This window comes from Canis lupus, chromosome 9 (assembly GCF_003254725.2).
Source record: "Canis lupus dingo isolate Sandy chromosome 9, ASM325472v2, whole genome shotgun sequence".
Classification (NCBI taxonomy): domain Eukaryota; kingdom Metazoa; phylum Chordata; class Mammalia; order Carnivora; family Canidae; genus Canis; species Canis lupus.
Window position 1 is genome coordinate 2,514,648 of NC_064251.1, and position 10,821 is coordinate 2,525,468.

At 50.9% G+C, this 10,821-nt stretch overlaps 1 pseudogene; it reads right to left on the reverse strand.

Annotated features, from left to right (window-relative positions):
• Positions 1 to 3,375: 3,375 nt before the first annotated feature.
• On the reverse strand, positions 3,376 to 9,545 carry LOC112673006 (ubiquitin-60S ribosomal protein L40-like; annotated as a pseudogene).
• Positions 9,546 to 10,821: the final 1,276 nt, after the last annotated feature.

Consider the following 10,821-nt stretch of genomic DNA (forward strand, 5'->3'; position numbering starts at 1 on the left):
CCCTTTCCAACTCCTGTCTGCCATTCTGGATTTAGGGGCCTATCCAGCTCCTGGCCTTGGGACAGATGCCCAAGGCTCTGGTGCTGCCTCTAGACTCTGGGCCCCCAGCAGGCATTAGATGTCATTATTATGTTATTATGTGCCTGCTCCAAACATAGCTTGAGTCAAAGAGTAGAGGCCAAGAGTGGGAAGTAGTAAATGAGTGTCAGAATAGAACAAAGAAGAAAGGCCACAGATACGGGGCCACAGGCCTTCCATCCCAATAGAGTGGCTACCTGACGCTCGCAGGCAGGTAAGGAGGCTTTCTCTCTCTCCACCCCAGGGAAGGGGGTCTTTTGCCCAGGAACTGGCCAGGGATCCAGGGGTGGACCAGGGGCACCCCACTTCTGCCTTCCACAGAAGGTCCACCCTGGGCTGGGCCTGAAAGGGTGGCATTAGCAGTAGAGGTGGCGGGAGGGGACAGGTGACCATCCTCCTGGTTTCTCTGGGACTGACTCCATCCTGGTTCCAAGTTCTAACCCTTGACCCTTGACACCTGTGAGTTTAATCTTATTTGGAAAAAGAATTCTTTGCAGATGTAATTATGTCCAGGATCTCAAGGTGGGATCACCCCAGATTTAGGGCCGTCCTACATCCAAGGACATCTGTCCTTATCTGAGAAAGATTTGAGACAGACACAGGGAGAAGGCTGCACGAGGATGGAGGCAAGCCTGGAAGATGTCTACAAGTCAAAGGATGCCAAGGATCACGGGACAAGCCCTGGAAGCTGAAAGGATTCTCCCTCAGGGTCTCCAGGAAGAACCGACCCCACTGGCATCTCGATTTCAGACCTCTGGTCCCCAGAACTGGGACAGGATACATCTCTGTTGTTTTACGTGTAGTGGTCCACCCCCCCACCCCTCCACCCCCCCACCAAACTGTAGTAATGTGTCACGGCAGTCTGGGACACAAAGACAGCCAGGAAAAGGGATTTTCAGGGCTAAAGCCAGGAGAATCTTGAGCAAATCTTGAGCAAATAGCTGGTCAACCTGGTATTTGAGATATCTGCCATATTTTTTGAACTCGAGTCAAAACACACGAGCTAGCTCTGGCTCACAAAGTATTGAAGTTACTCCAGGTCACGGCTGGTAATGTTTCTACATCACAGTTCCTACCCTACCTGTCCCTGTGGTGTCAGCTTTGTATGGAATTTGGGATCTTTCTTCTGGCTTGGTTGGCCATTGATACCAGGGGGTGCCCGCGGCCTTCTCAGCAGCCCTGTGTGTCCCTGGGGGTGTGCAAACCCACCACATCTCAGCTTCCCCTCCTTCGGAAAGAGGAGATGCTCCCGGCCTGGGTCTCAAAGAGCTTCGTAGATGATCTGGCTTCCAGCGGAATGATGCAGCTGAGTGACAAAATGCCAAGTGGTCACCGTCCTGCTGCTCCCTATGGGCCTTAAGACACTAGTGGGTTCACCTAGGAAATTGCCAGGATCTGGGTGGCAGCAGCCGGAGCCTGGAGGCCCCACCCCGGGAAGAGAGCTGGGTTGTCCCATGAGGAATATCTACTGGTTTCCTCCTGTCCTGAACCAGCGGACCCACTGATGATCTAACCAGTGAGACGCCTGGAAAGCACACAACCCCACCACCTGCCAGACCCTGTTCTCCTGGTTACGGATATAGGAGCTCAGGGGCTGGGGTATTCACCCCAGACGGAGCACAGCCGAGGCTCCTCCTTCTCCCTGACCCTTGGGCTGACTGTGCAGCAGCAAAGGAGAAGTCATGTTCGTCTTGACACCACCCACCACCGGAGCCCGGCCTCATGCATCCTGAGCTCTCCTGCCTCCCCACTGTGGTTGGTCCCAGGAAGCCTGCTCCCCTGTGCGGGCTGCAGCCCTGGAGCCCCCGGAGCCCTTCCCTCCATCTGTCTTGGGCAACACTGCGGCTAGAGATGTCGCTGCTCCCGAGCCAAGGCCTGCCCCCCGGACCTGGCCTCTGGAAACACAGGCAAAACTTCCTTTGACCTCACGATTTCTGGAGTGCGGGTATTTAGAAATGTCTCCCACTGGAAGCTGGGGTGGCCAGATGCTAGGGAGGGGAGGCCAGACTGAAGAGTCAGGTGGGCTGGGGACAGCCCCTGGGAGGGGACCCGTTGGCACCTGGAGGGGCCAGGGGATGAACCCTTTTCTTTTTTTTTTCTTTTTTTAAAAGATTTTATTTATTTATTCATGACAGGCATAGAGAGAGAGAGAGAGGCAGAGACCCAGGCAGAGGGGGAAGAAGGCTCCATGCAGGGAGCCCGACGTGGGACTCGATCCCGGGACTCCAGGATCGCGCCCCGGGCCAAAGGCAGGCGCTAAACCGCTGAGCCACCCAGGGATCCCCCTGAACCCTTTTCTTTTTCCTTTCCTTTCCTTTCCTTTCCTTTCCTTTCCTTTCCTTTCCTTTCCTTTCCTTTCCTTTCCTTTCCTTTCCTTTCCTTTCTTTTTCTCTTTTCCTTCCTTCCTTCCTTTATTTTAACTGAGACACCTGGGTGGCTCAGCGGTTGAGCATCTGCTTTGGGCTCAGGGTGTGATCCCGGGGTCCTGGGATCGAGTCCCACATCGGGCTCCCCACAGGGAGCCTGCTTCTCCCTCTGCCTGTGTCTCTGCCTGTCTCTCTCATGAATAAATAAATAAAATCTTAAAAAAATAAATAAAGATTTGTTTATCCATTTGGGGTTGGAGGAGGGCAGAGAGAGAGAGACAGAGAATCCCCAAGCAGATGCTCACAGAGCATGGAGCCTGATGTGGGGCTCCATCCCAGGACCCCGAGATTATGACCCCAGCCGAAATCAAGAGTCGGATGCCTAACCAACAGAGCCACCCAGGGGCCCCGAGATGAGCTCTTTCAAGAAGCTGCTCCTCTATTTCCCTTACATACTGTGTCGTCCATATACGTAAAAATAATACATGCTCCCCATAAAAAAACATTTCTATTTTGTGCTTTCATATCTACTTGAGATACTCTAACTATGCTTTTGCACGCTGTGTTTTCCATATATATATATATAAAACGTACACCCCCAGTAAAAGTAGCTTATAAAATGGAGCTACAACTTAAGCAATCAACGAAGGGTGCAGATCTTAGGGAACTAGCTCGGCGTATTTCCTGGCGTGCTGCCGTCTGTGTGGTTACCACTCTGAGAGACACAGTGGCTGGCGGGGGCCTCCTCCGGCCCCCAGAGCTCGCCGCCGCCGCTCTGACTGCCAACCCACAGGTCTGCCTGTTTTAGTGATCCGTGCACGCGGAATCGTGCAGAATGTGTGCTTCTTTCTCTGGCCCATTTCATGCAGCGCTGGTCTGCGAGGCTCAGAGAATTCACTTTATTACCTCTGGGTAGTGTGTCGTTGAATGTCTACACCACGATGGACTCCTTGTTTTGTTGACGGGACTTGGCTAGTTTCACGTAGTAGATGTCACAGGTAGCGCTGCCCTGAGCCCCATAGGGAGGGGGAGCGACAGGACACATAGGACCCTTTCCGGAGGTGAAACCTGTGGGTCAGAGGACAGCAGGGGCCAGCTGCCCCCCCAAACCCTCAAACCCTGACCGACAGGAGGTGAGAGGACCTGTTCCCCCACCCCTCGGAGGGGTGGCCCCTCACGTTGATTTGCATTCCTTTAACCGTGAGTGAGGCTGAGCATCTTCTCTTGGATTCGTGAGCCACTGGTTTCCTTCTCTGAAAGTTGTCCAAATATTCCATTCACGTCATTGACCCATTTTCTTTTCTTTTTTTTTTTTTATAGATTTTATTTATTTATTCATGAGAGACACAGAGAGAGAGACAGAGACAGGCAGAGGGAGAAGCGGGCTCCCTGCAGGGAGCCTGATGCGGGACTCCATCCCGGGTCTCCAGGATCACGCCCTGAGCGGAAGGCAGACGCTCAACCACTGAGCCACCCAGGCGTCCCCAAATATTTTATTCAAAACGTTGACCCACTTTCTATCTGGTCATTCATCTTTGCTTATTCATAAGCACCCTTTGTATATTAAGGAAATTAGGACCTAAAAAAAAAAAAAAGAAATTAGGACCTTGTATTTCAAAAGCATGGAAAGGAAATAATTTTATCCCCACAGCAAAATAGGAGGAGCTACTGATGTGGGTTTTGAGATTCAGCTGCTCAACCACGTTGTTCTCTTGCTTATATACCTTCATTGCACGATGTCAAAACAAAAAGTTGGTTGATTTTGTAAGTACTTTCAAATAAAAACATCCCCAGAACTAGAAGGCACCATCATTCTCCATCTTGTTTCCAAGGCCGGCTGCACCAACGTACCGCAGCACCCTTGCCTTCTGAGCCTAGACTGGACCTCAGAATGCTTCCTAACCAAGGGCTCCCTGCAGTCAGGAGTGACGAGTTGGTGTGAGTTGAGGCCTCTCTGCCTCCATGATGGCATGTCACCTCCTACTGGCTTCATGAGAGGAGAGGAGGAGGGTGGGGGAGGGGGCTGGGTTGAAGCAGGAAGTGGGGAGGGGGAAGGGGGTGTCAGGAAGTTGCATGATTAATACGGAGATCCAGTATTGGAGCAAGACTTGTGTTGGCCACATCTGTTGGTTCCTGTCCATGCGTGTTGGCCCTGTAGGTGGGTTAGTTTGGTGACAAGGTTGGGGCCTTCCCAGGACAAAAGAGGAAGGGGCAGGCGGTGGGAAACAGGGAGCAGCTGCTGTCCCCTCCCCAAGGTCTTTGATGTCTTGTTCTAGGCCAGGCTGGCCAGGGCTTGGGTGTAAGCTGCAGACCTTTCAAGCACCTTGTGTTTTGGGCTGAAGGTCTTTAATGACTGGACATTGTCCTGTTCTCTTTCCTATGAAGAGCGGCTTCCCCCTCTGGCTTCCAGGCACCTTTGCAGTTTGAACTTGGACGTGCTGATGCTCCCCTTGCAGCTGCTTGCACATCCCTCCAACTAGTTCTCTGGCTTTGTGCCCCCTCAATATTCTTTCTCATCGCACTGAGTAGTGAGAGGCTTTTACATAATCTGGGGGAAGTGTTTTAAGGTCCAGATGACCAGAGCTTGCGATCTGAATGTCTGGGCTTCTTGGCGTGGCAAAGTGGGTGGCAGGAGGTGCCCCGGACACTCCTTGCCCAGTCATCTCCTCTGTGTGTGTGTGTGTGTGTGTGTGTGTGTATGTGTGTAGGTTCACACGATTCTCTGTGTACACGATCCCCTTTGTATGGTACATACACCACAGGTTCTGCATTGAAAAGCCAAAGCATCAAAGACAGGTGTTAAATCTCAAGTACTGAGCACCTGCCAGGAGCCAGGTTGTGGGCTGGGTGCCAGGGGAGCACCAGCAAATAAGAATAACACAGGGTCACTGCCTTCAAGGAAGGCTGCCCACCTCCCAAACTGGCAGACAGTGAGCTTCCTTTGCCATCCACATGTGATATGTGACCAATGCAGAGCCCAAGGTGGGTCTTTTTTTTTTTTTTTGAAGAATTTTAAATTGTACTAAGACGTACACAATGTAAACCCATTAAGTGCACTCGCTCTGTAGTATAACCACCGTCACCATCTGTCTCCAGAAGTTTTTCATCATCTCAAACTGAAACTCTGTCCCCATGAATCACCGGCTCCCTTCCCCCCCTCCCCACCAACCAGCCCCTGGCAACCTCTCATCCTCATGAATTCAATGACTCCAGGTACTTCACGTAAGTGGAATCAGAGAGCATTTGTCCTTTTGCAGCTGGCTGACTTCACCTAGCACAACGTCCTCAAGATTCCTTCATGTGTAGCCAGTGTCAGAATGTTGGTCCTTTTTATGGATGAATTAGATCCCATTGTGTGGATGGACCGCATACTGCTTATCCATTGATCCATCGATGGGCACTGGGGGTGTTTCCACCCCTTGACTATAGATGACAGAGCTTCTGTGGACGTGGGCTGTACACATACCAAGCAGGGTTTCCAATATATTGAATTCTCGACATTTAATACTTGGGAGATTTCACTCTCCAAGAATATCCAGTGTCCAGCTTCTTGTGAAAAATAAGGAGCTGCAGCCACACTGGGCTGCTGTCCTGTGCGTCAGTGATCGGCAGTGAGCAGCTCCTCATCCTGGCCCGGTGGCGTCTGGACGCAGACCAGAGGCTGACCGCTCTATGTTATTGTGTTTATACTGCTGTTTTCCTTTTATTTATTTATTTATTTTTAAAGATTTTATTTATTTATTCATGAGAGACACAGAGAGGGAGGCAGAGACACAGGCAGAGGGAGAAGCAGGCTCCTTGCGGCGGGGGGCCCGATGCAGGACTCGATCACGCCCTGGGCCAAAGGCAGGCGCTAAACTGTTGAGCCACCCAGGCTGCCCTGCTGTTTCCTTTTTAGTCGGGTTAAGAGAAAAGCAAAATATTTCCAAACATGGAAAATAGGAAACGAGTGGAAAGGTCTTCATGTTTTGGGGGAAAGAATCGTGTTCCTACATGTGGAGAAAGCACACAGGGTAGGTCTGTGGGCCAAGAGCCCAGTGACTGTGTTTCATCCCCAACAAATGGGTCTCACTCCCATTTCAGTGGACATTTTGGTGGATCTCTGGCTTGGGTTTTAGGAGTTGTAGATTCTGAATGAGGCTCAGATCCTACCAGTGGGTCACTAAGTCATCTAGATCATGAGATCCTAATCATTGGGTTAGTGAAATCCTCATCGCCCCCACCACAAACTTGTTAGGCATGCAAAGCAGGTGTCGAGGGTTGAGTAGTGTCCCCTGGGAAGACATGTGCAAGTCCTGACCCTCCTTACCTCCAAATGTGACCCTTTATGGAAGAAGGGTGCTTGTGGATACAATTAAGGACCTGGAGATGACATCATCCTGGATTAACTGATTGGGTCCTAAGTCCTATGACAAGAAGAGTAGAAGGTACAAGCAGGAGGGGAGGCCATGTGACCACAGAGGCAGAGATTGGAGTGAACAGCCACAAGCCAATGAGTGCTGGCAGCCACTAGAAGCTGGAAGAGGCAGGAAGGATCCTCCCCTACAGCATCTGGAGGTGTGGCCCTGGCGACACCTAAAATGCAGACTTCTGACCTCCAGAGCTGTGAAAGAATGAGTCTGGGTTGTTTTAAGACCCCTCCCCCGCCTTTTGAGCTGCTTTGTCCCAGCAGCCACAGGAAACCAACATAGCAGGTGGCCAGATTATCTCTGTGGATAAAAGGGAAGTGTGGCATCCTTATGGATACACTTGACCCAGAATACAGAATGCTTTCAGCTTCATGGTGGCCCTTGTGGTCCGCATGCCAGGACAGCAGGCCTTGCTCAGCCTACGTAGTGGCAAAAGGGCAAAACTAAACTACGTGAAACCTCATTTAAACCGGCACAGAGAGGATGTGATGATTTGCCCAGGGTCTTTTTTTTTTTTTTTTTTTAAGATTTTATTTACTTATTCATGAGAGACACAGAGAGAGACAGAGACACAGGCAGAGAGAGAAGCAGGCTTCATGCAGGGAGGCCGAGGTGGGACTCGGTCCCAGGGTTCCAGGATCACACGCCGAGCTAAAGGCCGACGCTCAACTGCTGAGCCCCCCAGGCATCCCATGCCCAGGGTCTTGTACATAATCAGTGGCAAAAACGGATATGGAACCCTATTAAAAAAAAAAAAAAGAAGAAGAAGAAGAAGAAAGAGCGAAGTATAGTTGATGAGGATTAATGATTCACTCAGGGTGAGAGGTGGCAGGAGGGCCCTAGCTTTGTGGATTATCTTTTTTTTTTTTTTAAGATTTTATTTACTTATTCATGAGAGAGACACACACACACACAGAGAGAGAGAGAGAGAGGCGCAGAGACCCAGGCAGAGTGAGAAGCAGGCTCCATGCAGGGAGCCCGACGTGGGACTCGATCCCGGGTCTCCAGGATCACGCTGGGCAGAAGGCAGGCATTCAACTGCTGAGCCACCTGGGTGTCCTCTTTTTTTTTGTGGATTATCTTTTTTTTTAAATATTTAATTTATTTATTCATTATAAACACGGAGAGAGAGAGGCAGAGAGACAAGAGAGACAGGCAGAGGGAGAAGCAGGCTCCATGCAGGGAGCCTGATGTGGGACTCGATCCCGGGTCTCCAGGATCACACCCTGGGTTGAAGGAGGGGCTAAACCGCTGAGCCACCCGGGCTGCCCTGTGGATTATCTTTAAGAAGAATTTTCAGGTCCACAAAGCACCTCTTTGCAGTTGGGAAGTGTGAGTCTTTAGAATGAACATGCGTCCCTGTGTTTGCTTACCGGGTTATTTGAATTTCTTAGAACGGACTGTACCCATGTTTCATGTGAGAAGAGCAAACCTCTTTTGAAAATGACATAAACAGAAAACATTAGTTGTTTAATCAAGTCTTAAGCGTTGCCATATTAAGAACTGCATGACCAAAAGCAAACCCCGAGCCAGAGACTTTTTAGGACTGGTCCTCCCTCCGGGGGTGTGCAGCATAGGACAAATGACTCATCCTGGACAGACACGCCGTGCTTCTCATTGCCAGGGCCAGACGCTCACCAGTTACGTGCCACAGCCTGATTACCTGAGGTTTTCACATAGACACTGACCTTCCAGAGGGCTTCACTCTGCAGTGTGGTTTGTTCTGAAAGGCTGGTTCCTGCATTTGTTTTCCAGAATGAATTTCTCCCAATGAGCTGCTCGGTTAAAAGAACCACTTCTCTAGTTAATTCCAGATGGGGAAGACATTCAACCTGCATATTTTATTAGGCTGGGAGGTATCCATTAAGGTGTTTTCTCTGTTTAAAAAACAAGCGATCTGGGATCCCTGGGTGGCGCAGCGGTTTAGCGCCTGCCTTTGGCCCAGGGCGCGATCCTGGAGACCTGGGATTGAGTCCCAGGTCGGGCTCCCTGCATGGAGCCTGCTTCTCCCTCTGCCTGTGTCTCTGCCTCTCTCTCTCTGTGTGACTATCATGAATAAATAAATAAAATCTTAAAAAAAAAAAAAGCGATCTGATGATTGCTTGAATCTGATGTTAAAAAAGGTCATTTTGCAAAGTGAGCCAGCAGGAGTCACTTCACCAGGATTTGGCTGAGGACATCCTGCAGCAGGAGCTCAGCGAAGCCTTTTTTTTTTTTTTTTTTTTTTTTTTACTGCTCTAGTCAATGAAAGGGAAACTTTATTGAGGCCCCCCCAGGGCCTTGGGGCTGGGGCAAGAGACCACCCTGAGGGCAAAGGAAGAGCCAGTGGAGGGGCCTTATTTGACCTTCTTTTGGGGGATGGGTTGTTGGTGTGGCTGCACTTCTCTTGTGGCAGTTGACAGACTTGGGGTACCGGCAAATATAACACTTGCTGCAGATTGGTTGCAGTTGTATTTCTGTGCAGCTGGAGGAGGAAGGTGAAGCACCAAGTGCAGGGTGGACTCTTTCTGGCTATTGCAGTCTGACAGAGTGTAGCCATCTTCCAGCTGTTCGCCTGCAAAAATCAGATGCTGCGGGTCAGGCAGGATCCTTCCTTATCTTGGATTTTGGCTTTGACATTCTCAATGGTGTCAGTGAGATCGACCTCCAGGGGGATGGTCTTTCCTGTCTGGGTCTTCTCGAAGACCTGCATCTGTGTGTCTGTTTGTGGTAGGGGGAAGAGGACCTAATTCTTCTAAGAGGATTGGCACAGCGAATGGCACAAAAAAAGCTATACACTTCATACCCCTCCTCCGTTAACTGGGGATTGCCCAGGATACAGCCACACCCCCAAGGCCTTTTGGGATAGCTTGGGCTGACTGGGCCAATAGGCCCTTCTCCCAAATGCAGGTTTGCCTCCTGGGACCCAGTCGGGGCTCAGAAACCCGGCCCCACGTGCCCAGCTCAACAGACAGGCCACTCTGTGGAACCTGGCCTGCGTGGACAGGTTCTGGGCTGCCCCCTCCAATACTGGCTGCCCCGGCCTCCTGCAGCCTCCTACCCAACCCAGTGGGACGTAAACTCTCAAGGCAGCCCCAGCAAAGCCTTAAGAAGAAGCCTGATGCTCACCGGAGTGTCCCTGCTCACCCTCCCTGAGCCTCTCTGATGGAGGATGGGGGCTTAGCCAGGCTCCTGGGTGGAAGGGGGCACACCCAAGCTTCTCCTCCTGGCCCCCCACCCTCAGCCCAGTCTTTGGGTCCCTCACTAGCATGTTTATTAGCCGACAGAGGAGCAGGGCAGCTCTGGGGAAGCCAGCTAAGCAGACTGAGTCGCTGGTGAGGCTTCCTGGCCTGAAACACAACCGCTATGCAGCCTCCTTGCTTTTTGTTTTGTTTTTTTTGGTGGGATCCCGGAATCTGTTTTTTCAAAAATTGTGCTAGAATACACATAACATAACATTTACCATTTTAAGTCTTTCCAGCATATAATTCAGTAGCATTTAGTACTGAATTCACGATGTTGTACAAGCGTCACTACCCTCATGCTCTGAACATTTTCATCTCTGCATGAGGGAGCCTATACTCACTGGGCAGCCATTGAACCCCTCCCCCAACCCCTCCCCCCAGCCCCACAACCATCCAATGCTTCCTGCCCCTCAGGATTTGTCTACTCTGGACATGCCCCATAAAAGGAATCCTATGATGTGTGGCCTTTTGTGGCTGCTTTCTCTTACTCAGCACGTTTTTGAGGCCCAGCCATGCAGCGTGGGGGCGGGGGGTGCTTCCCTCTTTTCCAAATCGCATCATGTCCCACTGTGGGGTGCACCGCATTTTGGTGACCCCTGCTTCTGTTGATGCATGTATATTTGGACTGTTTCCACCTTTTGGCAATTGTCAAGAGTGCTGCTATGGACATGCATTCTTAGGGTGCGCATGAGCCGTGGAATCGCTGGGTCACAGGCACCTGCATATGTCCCCTGCTGAGGAAGC